Raw genomic sequence first — 12,656 nt, 5'->3', positions numbered from 1 at the left:
AGGGAGCGGAGCGGAGAGAGAGAGAGAGAGAGAGAGAGAGTTGGTTGAGCCTATCTGGAGGAAGAAGCAACTAGCGAAGAAGCCTCAGCAGTTACACTTCCCAAAACGGCTCCAACATTCACGGTTACATTTCAGATTCACACTTTCTGAGACATTGTCGCTCTCCACCTCGTCCTGTCTGTACTGTGCTGCACACGCGTCTGGGAATTGGATATTCTATAACGTAACTTGACGGCGGTAGTAGTTGTTGGAGCAGCGTTATCGGCGCCTCCTCGCAGCGGATTTACAAAGCCTCTCTGGAGTCTGCGATGATATTCAGCACCCTGGACAGAGACTGAGCATTTCAGCACCCCGGACAGCGCCTCAGCGTCTCCTGAAGGTAAGCCAGCAGAGTTGAACAGCAGCCTTTTGCCTCTGGTGTCACGCTAGAAGGTGAGGCAGCGACCTACGGGGAGCAAACATTCACTCTTCCACAATATGTTGAACGTGCTACGACTTGTCTCCGGAAAGAGAGAGAGAGGGTGCATATACAGGACAAGCCAGACATCGCAAATGAGCATATTCTGGTTTGGGGGGGTGAATAGACAATAAGTTTAAAGCTAACTCGATGGGAATTTTTAGCAGTTCTGTCACTTTCCACCGGTCTAGTTTGTGACTCTTCTCGGTGTTAAAGCAGTATGTTGGCGCGTGCAGCCGAATGAATCCATGTGGTGTAATGTTGCAAATACGGTTAAAGTAATAGCTATGCGTGATTGTAACCGTCATCATTACTGCAAAGCTTTACAGCAAGCTCGGCTTTCGTCAGTTTTATTCAAGGCAGATGTTTATTATGAAGAGTCACCCCGTGCCCAGGCAGCAGCGGCAGCTCGTGCATCCGGTCTGCACGAAAGATGAGCCCCATCCATGTTCTGATTGAGGTCCACACACACACACACACACACGCACACACGCCACCCCCACTGCACTCTTTCAGCAGCTAGGAGTCACTAAGAAAATATATAACCCTCACGAGCCCGTGCTTTTTTACCCCACCTATATTTCAGACTGTAATAATGACGAGGCTTCTACATTTTAGCAAATGCATTTGCATCACTTAACATTTGTTGATTTTAATCCAGGTTGATTAAAAATGAGTGAGAAGTCTGTGGGTTTTTTGATCAACGGCACTTTAACAGGAAACATGGCCGCTACATGCAACCCCTATCATGGCCACCTGCCATGCTTTTAAGGATTAAGATTTACAATGATCAGAAAGCTTTAGAGGCCTATGTTCCAGACAATACATAGGTATTCAACAAGACATTTGAACAAAATAATCCTTTTTTTTATCATAAATCTTAAACAATTGGAGAGTTAATTATTCAGTCTACAGAAAATGAATCAGTAACTTTTTAATAACCAATAAAGTAATTTTTTCAAGCAAAAATGTGACCTTTGCTACTTTTCTTGTCTTATATGATAGCAGGGCCAGCCCATGGCTTAGGTGACATAGGTGTCCAAGTTTTAAAAAAATGCTTTATTGATAGTACTGTTGTGAGTATATTTATGTATGGGGGCCATTTTCTGTACATTTATATTCTTAGCTAAATCTGTCTGGTCCACACAGACTCCCCTCTGTGTTCAGGCCTTGTGGTTCCTCCCAGCTGGAGAGCACAGCAGCTGTAGAAGGCAATGTAACAACTCGCCCCGGACACCCATGGACCCAGGACCGGCCCTGTATGATAGCAAACTGAACAGCCAACCTTCAGGCTTGGCTTTGTGCAGTTAGCAAATTGAAATTGTGCTGACATTTTTCACAGTTTCTGATACTTTCTGGAGCTTAATCGATTAATCAATGACATAAAATGAAAATTAACTGCTAACAAACATAATTGGTTTGAACCATATAACCCCAGTGTGTCATGTGTTGACACAAACTGTCGCATTCAAGGATTTATATATTTTACTTGTAATCCCTGCTGCACTTTACAGTAGTCATTGCTGGTATTAAACACATAACCTTTTGGTTCCCAGGCGGGTGCTTGAAATTGACGTGGCCACCCAGCCTTGTTTTCTCACTTGCTCCGTGCATCACTGTAGTGTATGCTGTGCTGTAGCTCTTCTTGCATGGCAAAAATTAATTCTCAAAATGTAAAGGAAGAAAAATGCCCATGTCAATGCTTTGACTAAGAGGCGGCCTCAATGCTTTTTGCCTGCAGCGCTCTAACAAACTCTGATAACCCTTAACGCACACACATACTGTACACCCTGACTGTGTAAACCCATAGTGATGTAAGCCGTTAAAGCCTTGATTTTAATTATGTTCATTAGGATTTTGATTACACTGAATGTGTAATCACTCTCGGCTCAGTGTTAAGTGTGTCTGATACTGTATGTCGGCTCAGACTGTGTGCGACAAGAATTTGGTGGGAGGAAGCAAAACGTGTGAATCATAGAGACGGTGTTGCCACAGGGCTCCACTTCAGTGTCCTTGAAAGAAAGACAGCACATACTGATATGTCAGTTTTGCCTCTGGATTATTAGACTTTTGGCCTTGCTGTATAGAAAATGCTGCTTGTGAACATGATGAACTAAATGCAAATTAATCTTTCATGCTCAATTTATCATCTAATTAACAGAGCATGAATTTGAAAAGTGGGCCTACAGAGGGTGGGCCACACAACTTCACGTGTCCTTTCTAAACACTGCCTTTGTGTGTTTAGAAATGAAACTCCCAGGTTTGGATGACAGGCAAGACACTGAAGTTGTTTTCTTGTTCCATAAAACCAAGGCCAGTCTGATAGCCATTTCCCACCCAGACGGTTATCTTTAACTGTTGTGTCGTCTTCAGCTGTGTCTCATTGAAAAACATGGAACACAACCATGGGGTCAGCAGTTAAAAGCCCTCATAGGCAACCAGGATACAGGAGGCTGAAAGGCTCGGTTTCAGATTTTTTGCATTACACACATCACTGCAAGTTGTTTTCATGAGTATGCATTTTACATGCACTGCACAGTGGATCATGTTCCTGTATGCCTGGATTTCCATGCACAGATCTGTTTAAATTCAGGCCCCAGCTAGAAATGCAGTTAAGCTCAGTATTACTTTAAATACATGACAGGCTGTTGTGAGAGCCAAAGAGAAGACTGATTCAGTGAACACCCACTCACTTTCTTCAGTCCACAACCCCATCCCAATGATCCTGGACCTTGAAAACCCCCTCCCCCTCAACCCGCCACCTAGCAAATTGTGGTCAATTTGAATGATCAACCAGAGACAATCTGGGAGGCAACAGCTGTCACAGAGAAGATTAGACTGGAATGAAGGGCACCAATAAAAAAAATCTGTGTCAAGAAGAGTGAAAGTGATTATTCACTTGCCCTCTGTGTTTCTGTAGCTCCCTTTGGCACAGACAGAACCTAGAGGAAGGAGAATGCTCTGGCGTTGATGCGCTAGGCTCTACTCTGGGCAAGGTTGTGCCATGCCACAAAAAAGCTGTGTGGTTCTGTACAGTGCTGTGCTGAAACACAGCTGCTGTTGTATCTGATGCAGTAAGCACTCATCTCATCTCATCAGTTCTCAGCCACTGGTTTTCCACTCCTGACTTACTGTGCTTCGGAGGGCTATAATCTCACTGACATAATGGCATTCACTCCAATCAATAGCCAAATGGCACGGAGAAATCAATGGCTACCATACTGTACAATAACGTGGCCAGGGAGTGGCAGAAGGGAAAGCAGCCTGCAGCCATTACGTTTAACCCTGGAAACTCGGACAATATATTCCTTCATTATGGATCAAAAATATGAACCTTGTTAACAAGCTATGCATTATGGATCGCTGCATGATATATGCTAATGTAAGCACAGCAGCTGAAAAAAATTGGCACCACTTTGCTTGCTTGCCTCTCACTCTCAATCACTATACACACACACACACAAACACACATGCTTTGTACAGCTATTTTTGTGAGGACACATAATGCATTCTGTGTGCCCCTTATCCTAACACCCAACCCTCAATCTAAGGCCTGTGACACAACAAGCCGATGGTCAGATGTTGTTGGGCTGTTGGTGAGCATCTGTCACCTTCCCCCTCATGGTGTGTCCCACACCAATGGTGACAGTTGGACCCTGACTGCAGCTCTGCAGCCAATTAGGCATGCTGAATCAGCAGTGGGTCTTGTTGGCCAGAGAGACCAACTTAGAAAATCAGTGTACAAGAAGAGAATGGGCTCTGTATAGTCCTTACAGCCTGTCACTGTAGTATCCATGATTTCACACATTTAGTTTCTCCTTGTTTTTCACTAGCACAGCCTCCTTTCTTTTTTCCACAACTAAAAGACCAAAGGTAGAGAATGGCAGCGTCACTTGCAACTTCATATCAGACATGTTCTTGATTAGAAGCAGCTATAAACAGCAGCTGTTTACAGATTGTATATCCACAGTTCTTCTTTCCCTTTCTGAATGTAAATACAGACACTGCACCTGCTGTTAAGGGGAGATATTTCTGTCAGCAGGCGCAGAGCGTACCTGCTAATCGGCCATTGACTGTAGTCTTGCGATGTTCAATTATCACTTTTTCAACCCGACTGGCCCTGACAAAGGTGACATGAGGCGACAGTCGACCTACGGTTGGCATTAAATGTCTACCATTTAAAAAAAAAGAAAGAAGACACATTGGGTAAAATACCCCTCTTTAGCAAACCAGAGCTTTTCTAAAGTGGGCATGGAAGTAGTGTTCACACAGTTAGCTCATTCAGTTAAGAGTTTGTTGTCCTTCCCTGAGGAGTCTGAAAATTCATTGACTGAAGTACTAATCAATCCAAGCCTAACTAACTCATGTGGAAAAAATGGTCCTTTTTTTATTTAATAAGGCAGCAGCATACGCATTTCTGGAGTTTTAACTGAGAGAAAACAGCTAGAAGAACAGCTAAGGTTCTTTAAATTATCCAGTAGTTTGAAATACTTTCTGTGCCGCATCCTCAGAGACAATATCATACAAAACAAAAAGGCATAACAGTTTTGGCAGAAATACAAAATGGAAAGGTAACGAGGTAAGGGTCACAGCTAGAGCTTTGTAACTGCTGTTATTCCAACAGAGAATCGCATTTCCCAGAATGGAAAATAAACAAGTTTGTCTTTCTGTCGATACCACACTTAAACGCGTTAAGAACCAGTGTATGATTAGATACAGCTTTAAATAAATCACTGCCACCATAAATGGCACTTTCTCTGTTGGAGGGCAATTTGGCAATCTGCTCAGCATCTCATAAAATGGAGTTGTAAAAGCTACACTGGACGTTTATAAATCAAAGGGAACGAAGCTAGAGGAGGAAACAAATGTGCCAATGTGGATTTTAAACAATCACTGCTACAGTAGGCTCGAGTAAGATGGGAAGATATTACGGTATTATAAAATTCTGCACCATCTGCATGGTGGTTAAAGATTTGTCCCATCTCTGTTTTGACTGTGGCTATTTTCTTGCCACTAGCTCAGCTAATTTGCTTCAGTGGAGGATTGTTGACAAGAAAAAGAGACTTGGAGCAGGAGCAGAATGCAAAGTATCAGAAATGCTTGGCATGTCATTACCACAGAAGTCACCATGTAGCTCACTGCTACTGTTGTTCCATACACAGCCCCGTGCCCACTTAAACCAGCATAGTTACAGCCACCCATAAACACAGTCATATCCTCCACACACACATTAAAAACCATGCCCTAAACAGAGGGTGGCTTTGTGGGTATATAGACGTGAAATATTGGCACCGTTGCAGCCCTTCAGGCATGCAGTTATCAGGGATACAGAACTGATGGGAAATCAATCAGCACAAGTGGAAAGGCTTGGTCTGTGGTGAAGAGGAGCCTTGTCTGCTCCAGCTGCACACTCTGATGTCTGCAGCTTACCTTCCCTTGAACATCCATGCCTTTCCTGTATTTGTCTGTTCACACAGTGTGAACTCTATCAACATTGCCAGATCTTTTACATCTGTATGTTATAATTCATGCATTTTATTGTTGCTCTGCAGCTATGTCGTGCTATAAGGTGCACACCCAGCAATTTGGGCCTAAACCAAATCACATACAGAAATGAATAGTGCAAGGTAACATAGCGTAGCTGGAAGATTTAAGTGTCCATAAACATTAATATGACACATTATCCCACAAAAACCTATTTCCTTTGTAATGATTTGTAAACTCATCTTCATGCAGAATTCTCACTGGCTTCATCATGATGGGAAGAAGGGACAGTGTGTGTCTGCGTGTCTGTATGCTCCATTTACAATGTCAGTGGAACAGTTTACAATGAGCTCACTCTTACCATCTTAAATGCCTGGACTGCCAGTACAACAAGCATCTGCATCGAACAGTATGTGTGTTTGGCTTTGAATTCATACATGTACATAGATATGCACTTTCATATCACAGTAGTGCTGCCATTTCTGATATCTAATTCTATTAGACATGAATTAAACTGCATCACATTTTGCTCCTGTTTGCATGTGCTCACATCTCTCCTCCAACATTACTGCTAGTACAAGTACATGTCCAGATGATAAATGTGTGTATTTGTGAGGCCCAAATCTGATTTTATTCCTTCCAAGTGACCCTTTTCACAGAAGTGTGAACAAACCAAATCAGATATGGGCCACTTGCAAATGCGGTCCTAATTTCAATTCATATGTAATCTCTGACTATGTATTGTGAGAACAGTCAGACCGGAACTCATGGTTTATTAATGTCTCACTTTGCGCTTGTCGTCATCATTCAGTGTGGGTACCTAACAGACTGGTAAAAATAAACAGTGAGGAGAGAAACAAAGGCAACGGGGGTCAGTAGAGAGTCAAGGATGTTTCAGATTCATTGGATAATTATGGAAAAGCTTCTATTCAAGCCAAGAATCTTTCAGGAAATTGTTCAATTTGACCAGCGCACAAATTACGCTGCTATTCTGGTATACACATGGCTCACGTCAGAAAAATGTACACCTGCATGGGGAAAAAAAAGTCAGGATTAAGCATTAAGACCTGTCATGTGAACCTTTCCTTAAAGTAAAATGTTTTATGATACTTCCAACTCCTGTGGCTCTGGAGTTCTGTCAGTCTCCTGACAGGAACAGATGGATGATAAATCAAAAGGAAAAACAGGAATGTGTGAGCAGGCAAAAATATGCTTTTTCAGTTAATTCAGTTGGTTTTCAAAAGATTAATTAAGAAGCAGAAGGATTCCCTCATCCCTCAAAGGAACACTTAATCCTTCAGTTTACCTGAACATTTCAAGTTGGAGACCCCTGAAGCAAGCAATCACCCAACTAGAGTCTGTCTGTAAACAGTATTCTCCTCTCACTGCAGCATACTGTATATCCAATCTACTTTTTCAACCATGGCAGGGAACTTAAACCATCACTGCTCTGCTTACTTTTTGCTGTCACTTGCTGTTACTTCTGCTCACGTACAGGTCTTTATCAACAAGCATCCACTTGTAGGATGCTGTAACACTGTACATATATCTACATTTTTTGATAATCTACACTATACAACATGAACTGGCAATGTTGCTTTTTACAACTACCATTAAAATATCAGTTGATGGAACAGGCTATAGTTTGATTCCAGGGACCAGTACCTTATTAAGGGGTTTTAAGGCTTAAGACTCAAATCCTAATGTTTCATATGTTGGAACCATAATCAGAAAAAGAACTGGGAACAGTTCACATTGCTTTGATCACATTTTCCCCTGTTTTTGTTGTTCTAGTGTTCTGCTAGCATGCGAGTGACAGCTAGGCTCAGATAAGAATCCCGGGGTGAGGAGGAGGCTTGGCCGTCTGATGGCTCCGTCTGCTTACTGTCACGCTGGCTAAGAAGCAAGACAAACTGAGATCATTTGGAAAACAAGCTGATCTGAAAACCCAGTCAGATGCAACTTATCACTAAGTGCACATCAAGGGCCAGGAAACGTTTGTCTGTTTGGGTATTGTTTAAAATAAGAATCTGTGTGTCTGTGTGCATATGCAGCTATGTGTCACCGTCTGTACAGCTGTATACTGCTCATACTGATTATGGTGGGGCTGAGTAAGTTGAACAACAGACTATATGTGCACATATGTGATAAATTTCACCCAGCTGGAGGACATAAAATAGTATCAAAATAGGCACAACACATTGTGCTGACAGTATCCTGCTGTAGTTTATTTATTTGCTAATGGACATAAACAGCCAGAGTGAACATTGTATGAGCTAAAGTGTCCAAGCTGAATGCATAGATAATAAAGAAATGTCACTGGACTGTCCTCCAAGCAAGCTTATTATACCAAGTTGACACTGATCCTACAGGAAATGTTTTGACAACCTTTGTCAGAACTGGTGGTTCTGTGCAGGTGTGGTTGCATGTAATTACAGTGTACTGCATGTGTTTGCTTGTAATTAAATCAGGCCCATGGCGTGAGCACCCATGCTAGTCTAGGCTCCATGTGCAGTGCTCTAAAACAGAGGCTTTCATGATTTAATTACCACACAAAGATACACACATGCGCACACAAGGAAGAAATTCACTGGCTTTTCAAAATACAGGGGGGTGGCCACCATGGCAGGGAAATAATCCTGTTGTACTGGGTCACATGACCCACCTGTAGGACCTTAATGCCAGTGTGTTGTATGTATGTTTCAGTCCGGCAAGCGCAGTAACTATTCTGTATATCAGCATCAATACAAATCAAACCTGACAAGGTGGAAAGTCTCCTTTAGCTGATCTGAAGCCTGCTGGACTGATTAGTCCACTGAGGCTGCTGGTAGTTGATGCTGTGGGAGATGTGACTCTAAAAAGCAGAAGCAGCAGCTGCTGTGTCATTACTCCCCCACGCCCCTCCTTGCCCCACTGTCCCTTTTCTCCCCCCCCTCTCCCATTACCCCTTCCCTTAACTCACCTCTTGCTTTTTCTTGTTCTTTTGTCTCTCAGAAGAACTTACACACCAGTGTCAACAGGGAGCAGACAATACAACACACACACAGCAGGGATGTACTCTCACATGTACTGCTTCGTTGTCTGTGGGAGGGCCTGAACAACAAAAGGCTACTCGTTATCTTTGTCTGCTGTCTTTATTCCTGTGTGTGCACACGGATGCACACTGAGATGTGTACGCCTGTGCACTCTTAGGAGAAAGTAGGCGAGAATTGGTCTACATAAAAATGTGTGTGAGCGCTTGTGGGTTTTTCTTGTTTTCAGTGATGAGTTGTTTTTTTTCACTAGCCTGTCTCTCAACTCAGCACAGCACTATTAGGCTTTCTGTAAGTCAAACAGCTCTGAAATTAGCTGAAAACCATGGGGAAAAACAATTCACACCTTGCCCCTGCACAGCCTTCAACCAAAGTCAAATACTGTTATCATCCCAGCAATGCATTGTAGCAGGTGGAAACCCACGCTGCCAAAATAGACATCACTGCTGTATGTCATTAAGACACATCACACAAAAGCAGATGCAGGTTTTTTCAAACACATAAAAAAAAGCCATGTTTATGTGGATGTTATTACTGGTACTTGAGGTAAAGCAGTGGTGAGTGCTCCATCACTGCTCTGGCAGTTTCATGTCAGAGACTGTGGACTGCAGCCATCACCAGGGCTGAAAAGCTCCATCATCTTGCAACCACACTCATCTATCCTGAATTGGCTGCACAGTTAAAGAGATGGCTTTAAAAAAAAAAGCCTGTTAACTGTTCTCTTATTCTCCCCCCTTTTCTCAATGGATTTCTATCTCCTATTCCCTAGATTTCTCTCATTGAAGGCTATTTCTCACTTGAAAATGTTTACCCTTAATGAAACCCAGCCAGCCTACTCCCAGAAGTCTGATTCCTTTGAACATTATTCTCAGCCTCAGCAGATCAATATCAACTACACTCCCTGTCCGTCTGTTTGGAATCTAAAACTTTGTAGTGATGTTTTTTTTTTTACCTCAAAAACTCTCTGGAGTTGTCTGATGAAACCAGAAGCATCAGAGCCCTCCAGTAGGCTTTTCTTCTGAATGTTGTCAGGCCAGCTAATATCTCTTGTATCTTCCATGGCTCTTAATCTCTTGCCAATAATTTAAATGTGACTGTAATTAAGTGCTCAGATTCCCATTCATATCAGTCACTCACTGTGATGCAAGTTGATGGAAATCCAAAGCACAGGCTGGAAATTGGATGAGGGGCCAATCTGCATCACGGCAGCAGAGAAACAGCATATTGTACTGGTCGAACAAGTTCTCTGCTGGCATTCTGTTTACATCTGAGCCGGCCAACAGGAGTCCGGGAGGTGAATTGGAGGTTGATTGGTGCCTTGCTTTGTTTGACTGAGTTTTACAAGGTTCCTGTCAATAACCATGACAAGCTACAAGCGACATGTCTGCACTGTTGACCGCTGTGTGGCTCTGTACTGTACTGATGCTCGAGGGGTAGAGCATAGCACTAACAATTCCCACTGGGCCTACTGTATGTATTTTCACAAGGATAAAAATACTGATGTAAAAAGCAGGTAGAGGGGGAAAATGCACCAATTCCAATGGATGAGAGTACGAAAAGAAAAGTCAAGCAGCTTTAAACACCGTCAAATAACCGAAAAAAACATATAAAGATGATTTAAAATATGCACCAGTTAGGATTTTACTGTCAGCTGAAGCCAACACAACACAATTTATGATTGCTCCTTATTGTGCTCGAAAAACAGCAGTGTTCCCTAAAAATTTTAGAGGGTGTTTGTGTGTTATATGTCAAGACTGAAGAAGAAAACTTAATTAAAAAAGAATCAATTTGCACATTAGATTAGTCATTTAAATTATTAAATGACAATTAATGGATTAATGGACTAAGCAGGAAAAGCCAAGCCTCCTCTAGTTTCAGTTTCTCAGTTGGCAGTGTTTTCTGCTCTTCTTTGCTTTACATGATCATAAATTGAATAGTTTGCTATTTTGGGTTCTTTATTGAACAGAAAAATCAATATCAAGACGCCACCTTAGGCTTTAAAAAGTTTAATAGGCATGTTTCACAATTTCCCACGTTTTACAGACTAAACAATGTTATTGATTAATCAATAAGCGGCTGGCAGTCAACAGAATTATCAGAGTATTTGCAGCCCTAATACACATTCCAACAGATTGGCTCAGTTTTTGCTAAAACTGTTTTCAAGAGTTGTTGATTCAACTGTATGATCATTTGTAAAAATATCGTTTGTGGTATGCCTGGATTGTATTGTGTTATGATGACAGATGTCTCTATTTTTTGTCCACCACATTTATATCAAGGCTAAATAACACTTCTCTATATAACGCATTACAGTCCAACATCTACACAAACTGCAGCCTCCATAGTGAAAACTAAGCATCATCTCCATTATGAATGTGGATTTTTTTTTTTTTTGCAGGACTGCTGCATGAGGCTCCATTCGTTGTAGCTGGGTGTACCTAATAAACTAACAAATGAGTGTAATGTTCAGTTCAGTTCAGAAGTGTTCATTTTATTACTGAAATTATAGTTAATGATGCTGTTGAACTGGGCTGCATTATACTGAAATGTGTTCCTAATATTCATCCTCCCTCATGTTTTGTTCTAGGGTCTTAAAAACATTACAAACACCTCTCATTAAAAAACAGCCCAGTCAACTTAAATCAGTACAGTAACCTCGCTCATATTCGCATCCAAAACTGAACTTTTTGTCTTTGTAAAAGTAGAAGCTAAGGGCCCCCCCCCCCCGCTTTTGTTAAAATGCTATTGTCTAACAAAGTAATGGATAGCTTCCCTCCCTCTCTTTAATGAATACTTGAAGAACAACAGAAGTTTTATATATACTGTATGTGTGTCTGTGTGTGTGTGTTCTTTTGTGATACTGTATGTACTTGTGAATATTCTAAAGACGTACATACCATATAAATACCATATAAACTGTACAGTTGATTTGTTGTACAGCTGTAAAGTGTCATCAGAGCATTTTTACACTTCTGGCTCCCTCGCCCTGGAGTCAGGGGGATTTTTGGTTAGATGCCTGAAATAAGGTCTGTGGTTAACACAAGGCCAATACATTCTTACATTTTGTTTTATAATACAAAATACATCAGTAAATACCCCATTCATTAGTTCTAATGCTTCTGCATATCTTAAAAAAGGCGGTTGCTAACAAGTGGCTAAATGAGACTGCAGAGGCTGCCTGGGAAATTTCCTGTCTTCAGGCCAAACGCAGAGACTCATCTGCTCTCAAGTTGGCCTTTACACCAGAGGTGGGACCAAGTCATTGTTTGGCAAGTCATAAGTCAGTCTCAAGTCGTTGTCTCCAAGTCCCAAGTCAAGACGGGCGAGTCCCAAGTCGAGTCCAAAGTCCTAAACTTTGAATTTCGAGTCCTTTTAACCACAGAGTAATAATATGACAGATCATGTATACATCTAAATTCTGCATTTATTTATCAAAAGACATTTGATGAAACAAACAAAACTTACAAAACTAGTGCTAATACTGTAAATCTATATTGCACTAGTAACCAATTCCATATAACATATTTGGAGGAAGATTGTTCCTGAACCTATTACTTCACAGAATAAACTGAAGGTGCAAAAGTATAACTGAAAATATTTGCACAAAAAGTGCTGGCATGTGTAGTTCAACCACTGAAAACCACAACAATGAAGGTGGCGCCATTTAATTTCTATAACACTAT

The 12,656-nt window shown here is 41.6% G+C and overlaps 1 protein-coding gene and 1 long non-coding RNA gene across 2 annotated transcripts in view; one reads left to right on the top strand and one right to left on the bottom strand.

Moving 5' to 3' along the window:
• LOC109962379 (uncharacterized) overlaps positions 1-12,656 on the bottom strand; it is a 97,998-nt gene that overhangs the window by 58,909 nt on the left and 26,433 nt on the right. The gene's annotated exons all lie outside the window — the stretch shown is intronic.
• Positions 77-12,656, top strand: part of tmem121ab (transmembrane protein 121Ab) — a 36,872-nt gene continuing 24,292 nt past the window's right edge. Inside the window, exon 1 of the mRNA XM_020604056.1 lies at positions 77-379. The gene's annotated coding sequence lies outside the window, so the exon portion shown is untranslated. The remainder of the gene's footprint in view (positions 380-12,656) is intronic.

Source organism: Monopterus albus, unplaced genomic scaffold (assembly GCF_001952655.1).
Source record: "Monopterus albus unplaced genomic scaffold, M_albus_1.0 scaffold63.1, whole genome shotgun sequence".
NCBI classification, from domain to species: domain Eukaryota; kingdom Metazoa; phylum Chordata; class Actinopteri; order Synbranchiformes; family Synbranchidae; genus Monopterus; species Monopterus albus.
This window is presented reverse-complemented; position numbering and strand designations above follow the sequence as displayed.